General features: G+C 41.4%; 1 pseudogene; it reads left to right on the top strand.

Moving 5' to 3' along the window:
- Positions 1–2,581: 2,581 nt before the first annotated feature.
- LOC148164511 (heterogeneous nuclear ribonucleoprotein A1-like) lies at positions 2,582–3,556 on the top strand (annotated as a pseudogene).
- Positions 3,557–5,734: the final 2,178 nt, after the last annotated feature.

Genomic DNA, 5,734 nt, shown 5'->3' with positions numbered 1-5,734 from the left:
CTTTTTAATATTTGTTATCTCTTTGTTGAAATTTTCACTGTGTTCATCCATTCTTCTCCCAAGTTTAGTGAACATCCTTATAACCGTTACTTTGAACTCTTTATCAGGTAGATTTTTTTATCTCCATTTTGTTTAGTTCTTTTTCTGAGATGTGTTTTGTCCTTTCATTTGGAAAATATTCCTCTGTCTCCTAATTTTGCGTGACTCTCTGTGTTTGTTTCCATGTATTAGTAGGTCAGCTGTATCTCCTGGTCTTGAAGGAGTGGCTTTAATTAGAAGATGTCCTGTGGGGCCCAGAAGCACAATCCCCTCTAATCACCAGAAACAGACAGCCCAGGTGTGTCCCCTGTGTGGCCTGCCTGTGTCCTCCTGCCGTGGCTAGGCTGAAACTGCTACAGGTGCATTGGTGGGTGGGGCTGGTCCCTGGCCCAGCTAGCTGTCATGCCTAACTATAACTGCTGTGGGTTCACTGATGGGTGGGGCTGGTCTCCAGCATGGCTAGTGAAAGGCTCTCTTGTGGCTGCTGCAGACCTGCTGGTGGGCAGAACTGGCCTCCTCCATGGGCAGGCACTGCTCTGGGGGAGGCCTTGGGACCAGCTGAGGCTACTTGCTGAGTGTAGTGGTGTGGGGCCCACCTTGGAATCACGCCTCTGGGTGGGTAGATTGGGCAGAGTGGGTCCACAGGGGAACAATGGGAGCAGGGTGAGTGGGGTTAGCAAGGTAGATGGAGGGTATCAGAAATGACACCTGCTAGTCCTTCCATTCCCAGAGAAAGTTCCTGCAGATCCCTGCCCCTCCAGTGTGGGCTCAAAAATAGTCAATAAATCACTTTCATGTATGGTTCAGGTGTTTTTCAAACTGCTGCCTTTGTGCTGGGTTTCAGAGCAAGTGAGTTTGTGCACAGGCCCTATAAGAGCAGAGTCTTGGTTTCTTATAACCCTCTAGCTCTCCTGCAGTTAAGCCCTGATAATTTTCAAAGCCCATTGTTATGGGGACTATCTTTCTGGTGTTAGGGTTACCTGATGTGGAGCTTGAACCCCTCACTCATTTGGGAGAACCTCTGTTCCTGTGATATCTCTGGTGCTTGTGGGTCACTATGCCGAGGCTGTGGATCTCAACCAGAATTTGTCCCTGTCCTCCTATGCACCTCAAAGTGGCTTTTTCTTGATATCTTTAGCTGTGAAAGAGCTTTTCTGCTCATCTTCAGGTCATCCTCAGAGACAGTTGGTCTACATGTAGTTGCATCTTTGGTGTGCCCACGGGAGCTGAGCTCAGAATACTCCACCATTCTGATTCTCTAGGACTATTCTCTTAATTGTTTTTATCATTTGACAACACATAACCCAAGTGCCAGCCTTTATGCCCACACCCTAACAAAAATCACTTTAATTTATAGTATGCACTATGAGGAAGAGTACTTCTTTTTGCTGAGTTGGTCTAAGTAGTTCTTTGGAGCCACTTTTCTGCTGGTCTCCATTGGAGTTCTGGGACATAGAGAGCCTCCCTCTAGAATGCTGTTCCTACCCTGAAAACATGGTGGCGAAGTGTGTGAGCATGTTAGGCTACACCTTCCCTTGCTTTTTGTCCATTTACTTTGCAAGATATCAACTCAAATCCTTACCTGTACAATTGACTTTTTCAGGTGTTAGGGTAACTAAAGGCGATTGCAATGAAAGGAAGAAAATTGTAAAAAGTGTTTACTCAACTTGACTTTCTCATAATTTAAGGAAAAGGCACCCAAGAAATTAATCCCTTGGATTCAAGGGTACTCTTCTGTTTCTGACCTTGTTCTCCTCAACTCCAGTCTGTGCCACTCTGTGCAAATGCAAAAAGCAAAATGGTCAGTACTTTCCTCATAAGATGTTATGAGGATTAACTGAATTAGTAAGTGTCATACACTTAGCGTCTAGCATACAGTGGGTATTGCACATGTTATTAGTTTTGTTGCTACTGAGGAAGCAGAATATAATACTAGTTTTTTATATTGTGCAAAGTCACCTCTCTGACATTAGAGAAATCACTTCACATTATTAGGCAGAACAGTATGAGATACTTTTGTTTATATGTACCTCACCTTTCAAAATATGACCAGGATCATCATTTCAATTCAACAGCCTAACAAAAAATATTTTGAGGAACTACTATATACCAGGCTTCTTGGCCAGAATATACAAATATGAATAAGATTCCATCTCTGCTTTTACTTAGGATGTACCTGGCAGAGTGAAAAGGAAAGATTTAAATTAGGGAAACGATGAGTTTTACAAGGATATTTACCAAGGCTCCTGGTTAAACTTTATCACCATTTTAGACGTTACCAAATACAGGAAAAGCAGAAGGAAATGATTAGATTATCCTGAGATGATCTGTTTCATTGACCAAGTGCTGAAAAATAAGAGCAGAAGATAGATTCATTAACATGAAGTGATCAGGAACTAGGTGATGGATCATTTCAAGGGAACAGTAAAATTTATGTAACCTGTAAAATAAAATAAGTAAAGAAAAGGTAGATCCTTTTAGTGTAGTTATAGACCCTTTCTCAGGTAAAAAAGTTTATTCTCTTAAAAAAAATCTGTTTTAAATGAGAAAAGTTTTGCTTTCTGCCCATGGATGCCGCAGAGTAAGCATCGTTAAAGTCTCCCCTCCCACCGCCGTCAGGTCTAAGTCATAGTCTCCCAAAGAGGCTGAACAGCTGTGGAAGCTCTTCATCGGAGGTTTGAGCTTTGAAACAACCGATGAGAGTCTGAGGAGCCATTTTGAGCAATGGGGAACGCTTACGGACTGTGTGGTAATGAGAGATCCAAACACCAAGCGCTCCAGAGGCTTTGGGTTTGTCACCTATGCCACTGTGGAGGAGGTGGATGCAGCCATGAACGCAAGGCCACACAAGGTGGATGGAAGAGTTGTGGAACCAAAGAGGGCTGTCTCAAGAGAAGATTCTCAAAGACCTGGTGCCCACTTAACTGTGAAAAAGATTTTTGTTGGTGGCATTAAAGAAGACACTGAAGAACATCACCTAAGAGATTATTTTGAACAGTATGGGAAAATTGAAGTGATCGAGATCATGACTGACCGAGGCAGTGGCAAAAAGAGAGGTTTTGCTCTTGTAACATTTGATGACCATGACTCTGTAGACAAGACTGTCATTCAAAAATACCATACTGTGAATGGCCACAGCTGTGAAGTAAGGAAAGCCCTACCTAAGCAAGAGATGGCTAGGGCTTCATCCAGCCGAAGAGGTCGAAGTGGTTCTGGAAACTTTGGTGGTGGTCGTGGAGGTGGTTTTGGTGGGAATGACAACTTTGGTCGTGGAGGGAACTTCAGTGGTCGAGGTGGCTCTGGTGGCAGTCGAGGTGGTGGTGGACATGGTGGCCGTGGGGATGGCTATGACGGACTTGGTCATGATGGAAGCAACTCTGGAGGTGGCGGAAGCTATAATGATTTTGGCCATTACAACAATCAATCCTCAAATTTTGGACCCATGAAAGGAGGAAATTTTGGAGGCAGAAGCTCTGGCCCCTCTGGTGGTGGAGGCCAAAACTTTGCCAAACCATGAAACCAAGGTGGCTATGGCAGTTCCAGCAGCAGCAGTAGCTATGGCAGTGGCAGAAGATTTTAATTACTGCCAGGAAACAAAGCTTAGCAGGAGAGGAGAGCCAGAGAAGTGACGGGGAAGCTACAGGTTACAACAGCTTTGTGAACTCAGCCAAGCACAGTGGTGGCAGGGCCTAGCTGCTGCAAAGAAGACATGTTTTAGACAATACTCATGTGTATGGGCAAAAAACTCGAGGACTGTATTTGTGACTAATTGTATAACAGGTTATTTTAGTTTCTGTCTGTGGAAAGTGTAAAGCATTCCAACAAAGGGTTTTAATGTAGATTTTTTTTTTTTTTGCACCCATGCTGTTGATTGCTAAATGTAATAGTCTGATCATGACGCTGAATAAATGTGTCTTTTTTTAAACAAAAAAAAATGAGGAAAGTTTTATGAATGTTTCATCGATCAGACATGTCAGCAACACGATGAATATAGTAGGACTGTACTATATTATTTTTGAGTGTGTGTGTGTGTGTGTGTGTGTGTGTCGATAAACATGTGTGTCTGTGTGAATAAACAAGTATACCAGGTCGTGTCTACTTGCTACAAGGAAATTCTATCTTATTTAAATTCTTCTATGAAGCACTTAATAAAATTTAATAGAAGTAAAACAGTTTACATCATGAAACTCAGTCCAGCGGCAAGCTCTAGTTCAAAGAAGCAGCAGTTTGCTTAATTTCCTGTTAGTTCAATATCTGTATGTGAGTTACTTTCTGTTCCCTTTAATCCTCTTTTTCATTGGTTCCTAATATCATTTCTAGAAAACAACAGTTTAAGCAAAATCTAAGGATCTATTAAAAGGCACAAAGTACAGCCACCAAACACAAAGCTTGTGGATGGGCATGAATGGGTTGTCATACTGGAAGTTCTTGCCAAGTGTGAGGCTGCTAGAGCTAAGATTAAAGAGGCAGAAACATATTCCTAATTATTTTATTTTTGGAAAAAGTAAGTGGCCCATCATCCATGATGAATGCTCTCTGGATATAGAAACAGTACTTGGCTGCCTATGTTTGTATATTTGTCTGTAGGTATATTTACACACCCTCTCATTCCAGGACACCTTCGGTCTCCAAACTGGCAGGTTACTTATGTTCCTTTCAATGCCTCAAAGAACCAACAACCTGGATTTTAAAAGCAGCAGGTGTTCCAAACTGGCAAATAGCAGCAAAATATATGTGTAATGTCACAGAATTCAGAGAGGCAATAGTTAATATTTATTAGCTTACTCATGTATGCTAATATGCTAATGACATGCCAGTTACTGTTCTGATTGCTTTGTGTATATTAACATCCTCAATCCTCCTATGAGTGGGTCATATTAGCATCATATTTCACAGGTGAGAAAACTTAGGCATAAAGAATATAAGTAACTCTCCAAAGGCCAAAGAGCTAATAAGTAGCAGTCTGGGATCCAAATCCACAGATTTCTGTCCCAAGGCATCTATTCTTCACACTGGGTTAATGTATGTTCTTACATCTAGCCAGTCTAAAATTGATATAATGCTTATCTGGGGGTGGGCAGAGGTGCTTGAAAAGGAAATAGCTTTGAATTGGTAAGGCCTGCATTCCCCCCCTCCTTCTTTGTCTTTCTTTTTAAGATATTAGATTTACATTATAGGTCTTTGTACGGGAGACCTACTAATCTTGGCCATGTGCCGCCACACCTCCCCTTTTAATATGAAAGATACCTGGAGTGATTGCTTGAGTGACTGTCAAAACAGAAAGAGTTCTTTTTTTTTTTTTTCAAATTTTTAAGGCTGAGCTAAACACTAACAGTATTTTAAACTCTATCACCTTTCACTCAGTGCTGCCAGAGGTAGAAGAGTGAGTTGCATGTTGGCTGTCTGCATTTACATTTCTTTCAACTGTTTGGAATGTCAGACCCATTAAGAAGTAATGTGTTCATTCAGGAAGCACAATCAAAATAATTGAACATCTTCCTCAGGTATGAGTGTATTAATTTTTTCTTCTTTGCAGAAATGAGGATGAAAATCACACCCATTCTGCTAAAGAGTAAAAAGTAATCAGTTCAAACCTATCACAAAATAAGCATTTCAAAAACATGAAGTTGGGAAATTATAGCATGAGAACCACCAAGAAATTTAAATCACAGGGTTTATCATTTGTCTAATTCTT

The sequence above is a fragment of the Eumetopias jubatus genome, unplaced genomic scaffold (genome assembly GCF_037043125.1).
Source record: "Eumetopias jubatus isolate StellerSeaLion01/CBP00866 unplaced genomic scaffold, mEumJub1_p1.0 scaffold_4, whole genome shotgun sequence".
Classification (NCBI taxonomy): domain Eukaryota; kingdom Metazoa; phylum Chordata; class Mammalia; order Carnivora; family Otariidae; genus Eumetopias; species Eumetopias jubatus.
This window is presented reverse-complemented; position numbering and strand designations above follow the sequence as displayed.